Source organism: Plectropomus leopardus, chromosome 7, assembly GCF_008729295.1.
Source record: "Plectropomus leopardus isolate mb chromosome 7, YSFRI_Pleo_2.0, whole genome shotgun sequence".
Taxonomy (NCBI): Eukaryota; Metazoa; Chordata; class Actinopteri; order Perciformes; family Serranidae; genus Plectropomus; species Plectropomus leopardus.
Genome location: NC_056469.1, coordinates 20,853,616 through 20,865,360, shown reverse-complemented (window position 1 = coordinate 20,865,360; position 11,745 = coordinate 20,853,616).

The window sequence follows — 11,745 nt, the reverse complement described above, 5'->3', positions numbered from 1 at the left end:
CAGCCTCTCTGATTACGTGGGTTAGACATGAATTACTGGCACATGATGACGTGGGTTATATTCTGCCACATTACTTTTCGTAGGTATATATATGAACAGTGCATGAGAACAGCCTGACTGATTTAGCAGCACCTGTGGTTACTGTTGATAATGCTGTTGATAAGTGTGTTTTAGTAATACAGAGTTCTGTATAAAGGGGTACTTGTTTTGACCATTAGGGTCAGTAGGTACATGCTAAAGCACAACTTAATACACCCAGAAAATGGTTGAACTTCTTACCCTGCTGCATTGACACAGAAGTGTCTCCTGGCTGTGGTCAGTACACAGTGACATCACCACTGGGTGTTTACACGAGCAAAAGACTACTTTTCTGACCACACCCAGCCATTTTAAAAAGTGATGCTGTGTCATCAGAGGTGAAAGAGATTTCAATCTTTCATGAAGGGCAGTGAATCACTGCTCTTTAGCCTGGTGTTAAGTGACCCTTTAAGCTGCTACTCTGTCAGAAATGCCACATAAGAGAAGTAACTGTTTACAAGGCACCCACACAAACGCTTGACCGAGAAATTCATTACGTCATATTGTTTAAAAAAGGAAAACAGGAACACTCCACAGGAGGGGAAAACTCCCCCAGTAACAATAAAAAATAAAAAAAAACTATTATTCAATGCAAATACATTCTCTGGCTATCACTGAATCATGAAAGAAACTTTATAACTTAAAGCAGAGGAGTTTCCATCTCCAGTTTTCTGAGAGCACCTACAATGTCTATATTTCACATCTGGATTGTTCAAACATCTGTTGAAGTCAAGCTATTCGTCTTGTGTATTTGCAGGCCTCTTTCACTCTCTGGCTCAATGATGTTATGTCTCAAATCTTCATGACATGAGACTCTTTCACCTGGTCTTAGCTAACATTGGCTGACACCCTGAAAATAAAACTTATCTTTACCGTAATTCAAATCATACGGAGCAAGATCAAATTGCAGATGAGTATTTAGAATCCTTTGTAGTGAGTAAATTAAATTTGTTTACTTTGGGACTTTTCTCTCAGTTGAAATCTTAGAGCACGCAGCTCACCTGGTTCATATTGTCTGAGAATAACACAAAATGTTTATGTGTCATCCAAGAAGATGTTCCAAAGGGAATTCAAAATAAGTGAATATTCCTCTTGTAATATAAGAGGCTCTAAAATACTTTCTGGAGTTGTTTTTTTCCTAAATAAAAAGACATTCATTATATATTTGCATGCTAACACTGAGTCTTCCCACAAACATGCCAGACTTTAAAAGAAACTGGTCTCTTATACACAAAATTACAGCCTATGAATTTGACATTTTTACATTAAGATAATAGTGCAGATAATATTTGCTACAGATTTAACCGTACAATGTAGGCATGTGCAATATATAAGCTATCTTGTAAAGAGCATGCGGTGATTGGCATTGCACATCCTTTTAAAAGAACCACATGCCTCGCGTGTATAAAAATAAGGTGATATTCTGGTTGCTCATTTGAACACCAATATGGCAAACACATGTTGGCAGCAGCTAACTCTCTGGGCACGTTGTTTCAAATGTGATCAATCTTTTTTTTTTCAAGTAGCGGGAAGAGTTTCAAAGAAAACGCTTCCCATAACATTTGAGCTACACATACATCTTGTATTCACTTGACAGGACGGCTTATAGTGAAGCATTCTCAATCATAATGTTGATGTTGACGACATTGTCGTGATGAATTGCTGTGCACATGTTGTGACTCTTTAGATGGCCATGAATGTATCGCAGGTCCAAATATGGGAGAGTTCTCTTCTTTAGTAAACATAGCTTTGACAGGGTTTCAGTAGAGTTAGAGTTAAGATTGAGGTTCAAGTGGAGAATTATTTTTCAAACAAAAGCCTTATCATAAACAAAATACTACATTTTACAAACACAACAGTTATTTTCACGATTTGAGAGTCATCAAAAAAGATAAGATCTGTTAACATTTTGTCTCCAAACAAATGATGTAGTCACCCACGGAGCCAATAACAAAGAAACAACAAATAATGCCCTCACATTAGCACCACGACTCCATAACCCATCACAACAATTCAGCTGGCACTGAGAGTTTTTTATTCCATCTCTCTCGTATCAAGATTTCCAAAGTGACATTGTTTTCATAACATGTATAAGAGCCGACTTCTCAGAAGTCAGAGGGAATGCGGGATGGCATAGCACCTAGCTGAGACTGCCCAGCTGCAGATCACTGTTTGAGAAAAGCGGGTGTTTTTAAGACATCTGTGGAATTTTTGATTGTGATTGTGCCACCAAAACTGGGTAATTTGAGTCCAAACTTGACTTTTCCTAACCATAACCAAGTGTTTTTAATCAACATAATCAACAGTGTTGTTGAAATGTTAAGTTTCAATATATCCTCTATATAACAACTTACAAATGCCATATGGTTTGCAAAAACATACAATGCCAACATTTGTTTTGGCGACTGGATTTTAATTCTGAGGAATGTATTTGCACCTTTGCCCAAGATACTTGTTTTATGTGCTGTTTTTAAAGATTAAATTTGCTTTTATGAATTGGATGCTTTATGTGTCAAAATGACAGTGAAAATGCAACAAAAAAAGGAAATCACAAAAGTATGATGTTTTTAAAAAAAAAATCCTCAGGGGGATGGTATAGTTCTGTAGATTTTCTTGCAGGTGCTGTGTTAATCTACATCCAAAAGATGATGTTTTGACCAAACTAGCCATCCTAAGGTAAATCCCTAAAGCCCTGATTTACAGCACAAACAGACCTGATGTCATGAGATTCAGAGCAGGTAAATCCGAATGTAGAAGACAGCAGAGAACAGGGACTCAAACAGAAAACTCTTAATTCTAGGTTGGTGCAGGGAAACAGTAAACAGAAAACCACATGACTAAATTAAGGATCAAACAAGGACTGAACTGAAAACCAGGACTTAAATACAAACTACACTCACATGGAGATGAAGTGCAGGTGAAGGAAAAAAAGGCGGTGAAGCTCAGGTCAGGGGAATAAGGTGATGAGGCAGAGGAACAGGCAGGGAGCTGATTGGCTGGGAGAAAATGAGGAGCAGGGAAGGACTAGCGAGGCTGATGCAGGACAGGTAGATGAGTGACAGGCAGCAAATAAACACAGGAGGGAAAAAACACAGTAAACTGAAACCCAAAAACCAAGAAAATAAGTAATAACAGAACATGTTGTCATTGACACATCAGCGTTATCAATTTTCCACTTCACAGATGATGCCGTCAAAATAAAGGAAGTAGGAACCAGATAGAAGTGTGTAGCTATTTTTCGTCTAAGAATACCAGGTTCTGCATGTTCTCCCCGTGTGTGCATGGGTTCTCTCAGGGGTCTCAGGCTTCCTCCCACAGTCCAAAGACATGCAGCTCAGGTTGATTGGTGACTCTAAATTGCCCGTAGGTGTGACTGTGAGCGTGTACGGTTGTCTGTCTATATGTGTCGGCCCCGCGATAGTCTGGCGACCTGTCCAGGGTGTACCCCGCCTTCCGCCTGATGACGACTGGGATTGGCTCCAGCCCCCCGCCGCGAACCCTATGAGGACAAGCGGCTACGGAAAATGAATGAATGAATGAATGCCAGGGACATGAGTTCAATGGCATAGACTGTCAGGTAGGAAACTGATTCTTTGCTGCATTTTTACATTTGCACTGTAGGTGGGCTGGCCTTCTCGGCTATTTGTTGTAGTAAAATACTGTGTAAACTACCTTTTTGGTGATTGGATTGTGGTTAGTGTCCAGCTGTTTGATTAGCACTGCTAAATTTGGCGCTTTGGCTGCTGTCCGTGGTGCTGATTAAAGGCTGGTTTGCAGGATGGGAGTTGCGTGGTGAGGCTCTCCATGGTGACATAGATATGATCTGTCTCGCAATTGTCTGAAACAGTTTTCCATGTCCATGCAAATGTGTGCACACGAGAAGGGCCCAAGAAAAATATTTGCACCAGGGCCAGTCACAATTCTGTTGCGCTGCTGCTTGACCCCAAGATGTAAGCTAAGTGAATGCATGCATTGTGCTTATATCATTATGGTACATGCAACTTTTTAGTTGATCCTAACATCCATGAGGATGAGTGGTCAATATTTGCAGTCCTGTTAGCAGTCTCTTGCTGTTTTCAGAGATCTAGGATTACAGCATGTAACCACCCATCTATCAACACTATGGCAAAAATGGTGTGGGTTCTCCCAGGGTGGATTATTGTGTCTGCACTTCACCAGGACAGAGTAGACAAGAAGACTGGTGTAACAATAAACAACAGCCAACATTTCAGGATATCTTTCTTTGTTTACTTATAAAGTTACAGTGGAGCTGCATAGCGGTAAGTATCCCTCTTATTTTGAAATTCCATAATCAAAGTTTTCTGTCTTCTGTCTGTTTGTCAAACACAGAAAATTCTGATCCCTGTGATTATTTTAGTACTGCCGACAGTCCAATAAAGTAGTCATACTCGCCTGGAGACATACAGAGAGAGAGAGAGAGAGAGAGAGAGACAGATTACAGCTCCTAACGCCATTTTTTTCTTTTGACAAGCTGTACGCTTTTGTTTTGAATCCTATTATTGTTTTCTCAGGCTCTATACAGCCCCTTCAGCATTGCAACTGATCTATTGACTTAATCAAATGAGTTGGTTTTGACATTAAGCTCTTACTTTTTGGATTTGCACTGCAAAGAATCAGCAGAGAAAAATAGCTTAATGTACAGCTGTGACAAACATCTGCTCAGTCAATGACTCAGTGGTAATTAATCAGTCAGACTGATCTCAATCAACACCAGAACATTTCATAATTTAGTCTCATGTGTCAAGCTATCAAGATGCAATTTGTGCAGTGGCATTACTGTCCACTAAGCACAAAGTTAGATATTCACCATTAATATGAGCATAGGCAGTGTGACTGTTTGCTGATGATAATGTGGATTTTGTTTCATGATGTTGAGTTATAAAGCTTTATGGTGAGTGGCTGCCTGCCCGGGCCTGTCCTTCCTCTGTGTGTTTTATTCCATCTGAAATAATTCTATCATTTGCTGCACAGATGCCGGTAATATTTCCAGCCAAAATTGTGGCTGTTTGGTTTCACTCTTTAAAAGTAGAAAACGTAGAAAACACCACTCCGTGTGAGATTTTAATGTCATCCAGACTGTCACTTGATGAAATAAAGCAGTTGGTGACAGTGGGTACTGCTTGTTCTATGTAATAGTACACCACATTTGATTTACATTTTAAGCTGTCAAAAAGATGAAACGGTAATGAAAGGCCGCTTTGATAATGAATAATACATTGGAAAGTACACACAGTAATTCCCTCATATGTTAGAGTACTTTCAGTCAGTTTTTTCCTGTTTTTTTCTGTCCTGATTTGTGTATTATTGTTTAAGTTGTATTCTCCTCACAAATACTGTCTTATTTTTTTCACTTTTTTATCTTATTTTAAAGCATTTGGTTGCAGTCCATCTAAACACTGTGTAAAATGCACATTGTAACTGAGCTACAGTTCATGTGTACTCTGGACACAATAGCCCGGGGGTCATGAGGATTTCTGCACAGATGACTGGGGAGATAATTGACTTTGGAGCGGGCCTCTGCTGTGGTTTTGTCAGGCAGGAGGGAACTGAATGTGGTAAAGAGCTGTTGGATGAGGAGTTTGTGACACGTTACAGCGCAGAATGGCACACACGCAAAATATGCAAAACCCCTGTTTAACTCAACCATTTATGTTTGACACATCCTGCAAGACTTGCCAAGTCTGAAATAATTTTTTACGGGGTATGAAAATGTGTTGGAAGAAAGGAATGCCTTGAGAGTAATGCCAATTTTGAGGTTGGTTTTGGTAGGGGTTTTTTAAGCATATTTTTCATGGACACTTAATTCCTAATTCCAATAGGATTATAATAATTTGTACTGTGTTCCCAGTTAATTATTTTATCCCAAAGTTATCCATAAAATAGCTTTATACAGTGGGTATAAAGACATGAAGCTTTTCAGCACCGTACAGAAACAGAAAATCAAAGACGTTATTGGAGTGATAAAGATAAAGGACCTCACTGACATCCTGTGCTTCAGTAGGAATTAAATCAAGATCACCCTGTCAAGATTATCAGTTTTCAGAAGCAAATTAACATGTCCATAGCATAAATTATGAAAGATGATCTCTCCCCTTTACACTGAAGAAAGACAGCATGAAGACAGATCTCTGATCTGAATTTTGTTTTTACAGTTGAGGACAGTGAGGGGAAATCCTGTCATGTACATCCTCAAACTTTTGTTTAGTTTAAAAACTGTATGATGTGCAGTTTGATTGATGACCAAATGCAACGTATTATATGGTTTGAAAACCGGTTCTTTTTTTGATTTATAATTCTTTTACGGGACAGTGGTATTATTTTTATTTTTGGATGATGGATATGAAGAACATCCGTATTTCTTCTTATGACGTTCTCCCCGTTCTGCACAGTCACAATGTTGAAGTCATAAACCTATCATTAGTCATCATTAATCCCCAGGTCTCTCTTGAAACTGGCTGCTCTGCAGTCTGCTCTGGAGGTTTTAGATCGCCCATAACTACCCTTGGCTTTTCGGTTATGACAGAAATTATGACCTCAATAAAGTTGACTCTGCAATATTTGCATGCATAAGCATCTTACAGCTGATACAAAAAGACTGTCTGGCTCTGTTTTAGGGCTCCCATGGGCCGTCTCTTGGCAGGCGGTGGATGTCTTCATGACTTAACGGGCTGTCAAGGTGACTCAGAAATCCTTTAAGAATAAAGTCCTAAAAGCCAGTTCAGAAGCGCCACTTGTCATTTACCTTCTTAATGTAAAATAGTAGCATTAAACTTAATTTATGATGAGATTCCTTCTTCTGCTCCAATAGGAGTCACTTTCATTACTTTTAAAATTCCTCTTAAGGCAGTAAGAGGTTATTCAAACTGAAGATAAATAGCGTGTCTGAATGCACAATGTTAGGTGGTGGCAGAGCCGGACCTAGCACATTTGAGGCCCTGGCCTGGCCCCACAAAAACAACAAAAAAAAAACTATGGACCAGCAAAGATTTTTTTAAACATTTGTTAAATGTTGTTTTATTTTAATAATGGCTTTGATATGAAGACGTGCATCCTATAATGTTTAAGAAAAATAATAATAAAAACTATTTTAAAATTCCAACTAAAATTAATCTTTTTCATAATAATCGGTAGGGCCAGTTCCTGTTTGGGCTGTGGGACTCTACAGGGGGTGTACTTAACAGTGCCACTTGGCACCAGGCCCCAAAGTGCACTGGGCTTTGAAGCCCAGTTTTGTTGTGGCCAAACAGTGTAATTACACCAACATGTGATGCCTTGCAGCCCAAAAATACTTTTCCCCCCCATTCAGTTACATGGCAAAAGAGACATCTGTAAATCAGTGGCTAAAGTTTTTGATTATCACAGACCCTGCGAAATGATTCGTTTCACCATAAGGAATTGATCAGTTTGGTCCAGTAACTTTTCAAAAGTCCTCATCCAAGTTAACTGTTGGATTGGCACAAGTTCGCCACCTGGCCTCACTCGATCATACTTGGCTGCACTTGGGAATACTCAGAAGTATTCTGCTACACTCGGCCATCACAAGTCTCTAGTGCGCCTGCTCTATGGGCAGCACAATACGTAAGGAACTCCATATTGTGTAGTGCATTTTTTAATGCATTAACTAAACCAATTTGGCTTCATGCGCCACTAAGCTACTCTCAGGTGGGCCCCGTGTTCAAAGCTGTACCCAGTTCTCTTTAAACATCTATGTGAGGTACCCCGACTACAGGCCGATCATGTAGATCATTTTTACCTAATGTTACTTTATATATATATTGCCTGTAGCAAGATCTGCCACTGGCCCTGGCAGAATAATGTATGTGCATTTTTTAACATGAATAATGAGCAAATACAGCATCAAACTGCCCATATGCTTCACTAAGTCAGTTCACATTTAAGCCACAGTATCATCTTTGTTCCTCCATGATGGCAGACGTCAACCTGCATCACAGGCCGTCAAAAAGATGAGGTGATGATGTGTTATTTTCAGGACTCTGGCTCTGTTTATTTCCTGGCGACTCTACAAAAAAACAAACAGGCTGCAGTGTAGCCTAATTCTCAGGATAAATCCTTCAGCAGCATAAGTGTAGCTGAATGTGGCTGGTGTTTACCCAGTAGTCTTCTCATCGTAACACTGTTGATAAATGTCACAGTCTCAAAACAAAGAATGCTGGTCTGCATGATCTCAAAGAATTGTTATTTATGGACCCCTGTTGGATAACAAGGAAACACAGACTTTTCTGATATTTAATACTTACTTTATATATTGATTAAATGTTAAGATGGTCAACACCCCTAAAGGGTTGTGACTTTTTTATTGCTTTACTTTAAATAATTTTTTTTTTTTGTTTTGTTTTATTTTTTGAGACACATGTTGGACACACATGTTGGACACAGATCTCCATGTGATCTTTAAATGTCTGAATTAACAACATTAGCATGGTTGTTTTTTCACCCCAAAACCTAGTTATCTAAAACTTTTCAGGATAATGTGTTCATTATCACAGACTGAATTCATTTTTACTCTGTCATGAGTTGACGTTTTTATCTAGTTTTAAAGCAACTTCTTATATTACACTTTTAGATACTGTTTTTTTTTTTACCTTCACGTTTTAACGAGGTCGAAGATTTTAACCCTCGCGCGTTTGGATCTTTAGTTTATCTGGACTGGACTCTCTGGACTGCCGCTAGTTTTGCAGGTTTGTTTTTAGCTTGGTGGCTAGGCTAATCGATCGCTTCTAATGAAACTTTTAAGCCTTTAAGCTCCCATAACTTCTACGGACAAACTGCTAGTCTGATGGCTGAGTGTGGATCCGAGAGTCGGTCATGCCATCTTACCTGGAGGCTGAAGAAAAGCATCGCTGGTCTGGAGGCTGATCTTAGGGAGAAGGACGAGTTTTCCACTGTCGCCACAGTCCAGGAAAAACACCTCAGTTCCGGGCTCCTCTGGCTGCAGCAACCATGCGACCAGCCCGAGACACTCGGACACTGATCCCACTCTGCCGTGGATCGGGTCCATCATTAACGGAACACCGGAGCCCGGGGCGGTTTCAGCGCTGCTCGTGGGAGCTGAGCCCCGAGCAACGGCAAGTTCGACCCCACGTCAACCGGAGCACTGGACTGTGGCCCGCCGGGATAAGTACGGTGCAAAGCGCCCGTCTTGCATGCAGGATTCCTCTCCACGGGTAGGAGGGTCCAACCCTCCAGCGGCCAAGTCCTCCACAAAGTCCTCCGCTCGCCGCAGGTTGCTGAAGGAGGCCGTCAGGAGAAGCTCTGGAGGTCCCACTCCAGATCACAGGGATCCCCTCTGCTGTGGACGCGACCGCCGCCTCCCTGCATCAGTCCCCGGCAACAACCCAACATTCACAGCCACCAAATGCGGCACACAGCCCTACCTCCTCCATCAACGCTGGTCAGATCCACGCCGTCACCATCTGCTACCCGGTGCTGAAGTCCCCGACTTAGTCTGTGCCATTCAGGGTACTGACAGCTCACTCCTCTGTTAAGAAGATCGTTGTCCACTTTGGCACCAATGACACCACAGGGCAACAATCCGAGGTGGTGAAAACTTATTCTACCCATTCCAACACTGAGGGGCTGAACGTTTCAGTAGGTTTCTGGCTTTACACGAGTAGCTTCAGGCTCAATGTTGACCTCAAAATTTTGGGTTCATAAACAATTTCAGTCTTTTCTGGCAGCGTCCTGCGTTTTTCAGAACATACGATCTTCATCCAAATCGGTTGGGCTCATGTATTGTCAGCAAACATTTTTCATCGCACTCTGTCCAGCTCACCTGCATGACTGTTTACAATCACCGGCACCTATGACCTGGATACTCACTCCTCATTGGTTATCAGTTCTTGTTCTACTCAGCCATATGTTGTTGTCAACACCGTCCTCCACAGGCAGGGAGGAGACATAACCTCTGTCTCCTTTCAAACCAGCGTCAGGCGGAAAAAAAGCATGCTCTCAGCGCGCAGCCTGCCTATCTAACTCAACCCCAGTTGTGCACCAGCCTCAAACTCTGCGTGATAATGTTTTTAGCACGCAAAAATTAGCACTATTAAACATCAGGTCTTTGCCAGGCAAGTCGCTTTTAGTGAATGATTTCATTATCAATGGGAAGCTTGATTTTCTGTCTTTAAACGAAATTTGTTTGAATGAAAATAATCGCACAACAGCTGTCATTGAATCAGCTCCCCCAACCTTAAATTTTATTAGTGAGGCCAGAGCACTTAAAAAGGAAGGCGGAGTAGCCACTTTATTTAATGCAAAAAGTTGTCATATGGGAAGTTTGACTCTTTTGAATATGTTGCACTTCAGCTGAGCTCCACCTGTCGAGCAACCTTAATAAGTATTTATCACTGCACTGGCTTTCTATGTGTCAAAGGGTGTAATTTAAAATACAGTTACTCGTATAGCCTATAAAGCGCCACACGGTCTCAGAGCTAAATACATTTCAGGCTTTTATGTATGATGCATCTAGACCCCTGAGGTCATCTGGGACAGGTTTGCTCTGTGTTCCCAGGATCAAAACCAAGCACGGCGAAGCAGCTTTTAGTGGAACAAACTCCCTCTGAGGTCTGCTGAAACTGTTAACTCGTTTAAATCAGGGCTTAAAACATTATTGTTCACCGTTGCTTTCCAATGACTTCTCCCGACTCCTTCTCTCTTGCTCTTTGATTCTTTTTTAGTGTTTGAATGTAATTTTAATGTCTTCTTGTTTTTATTATTGTATTTCATGATTTGCTGTGCCCCTGTAAAGCACTTTGAATTGCCTTGTGTCTGAAGGGCTATATAAATAAACTTGCCTTGCCTTGTTTTTTGTGAGTGACTTTCTTTGGTGCAATTTCTGATCACGAATGGACATTTTCGAGCTGAATGGGGCTATTCTAGTTAAAAATTAAAAGTTAAAAATTAAATAACCAAGTGTTGTTACAATAGTCAGAAACTTTAGGTGTATATGCATAATGAACTGGTGAAATGGAAGTCTCTTGTAGATGCTGAAGGTTATTTAGAGACTGGTTTGTACATATACTGTAAACATAATGACACAATAAAGCATGATAAATATAACTAGTAGTTATACTTAGGCTACTTACAGTTTTTCAAGGTTATCAGTTTCCTATTTTTTGAAAAAAATGTAAAATCAACTTGTCAAATTTTACAGTGTATAGTGGCATAAAATAAAACGATTTTAAGATCTCATTAAAAATAATAATAATAATAATAATTAAATTTTGTGTCAGGTTTTAGTTTTCTCTCAGGATAAAGGCCCACTGGAGGAAGAACAAACTCTATCAAATCCCATCAAATGATTGAATAAATGTGAATTTGTGCACAATATTAGCTGTTAGATCGCAGCACTTACACAACTCCACCGCAGCTTTTTCATCTCTCAGTGAGATTTTGAGGGGTGGGGCCTGTAATGCCCGCTGGCAGTGCTCGGTTTGGATGCAAATATCACGGCTTTGGGACTACTTGTCCAAGTTGGATGCAGTTCGACGCTCCAAAATGGATTTAAAAAGCGCAACTCTCCGGAGCTTCAGTGCAAACACGCGTCCTGACTCCAGATGACGAAATAAAAAGTCCGAGTGACTAAATTCATCGGAATATACATATATTTTTTACACATATAATCTTTAA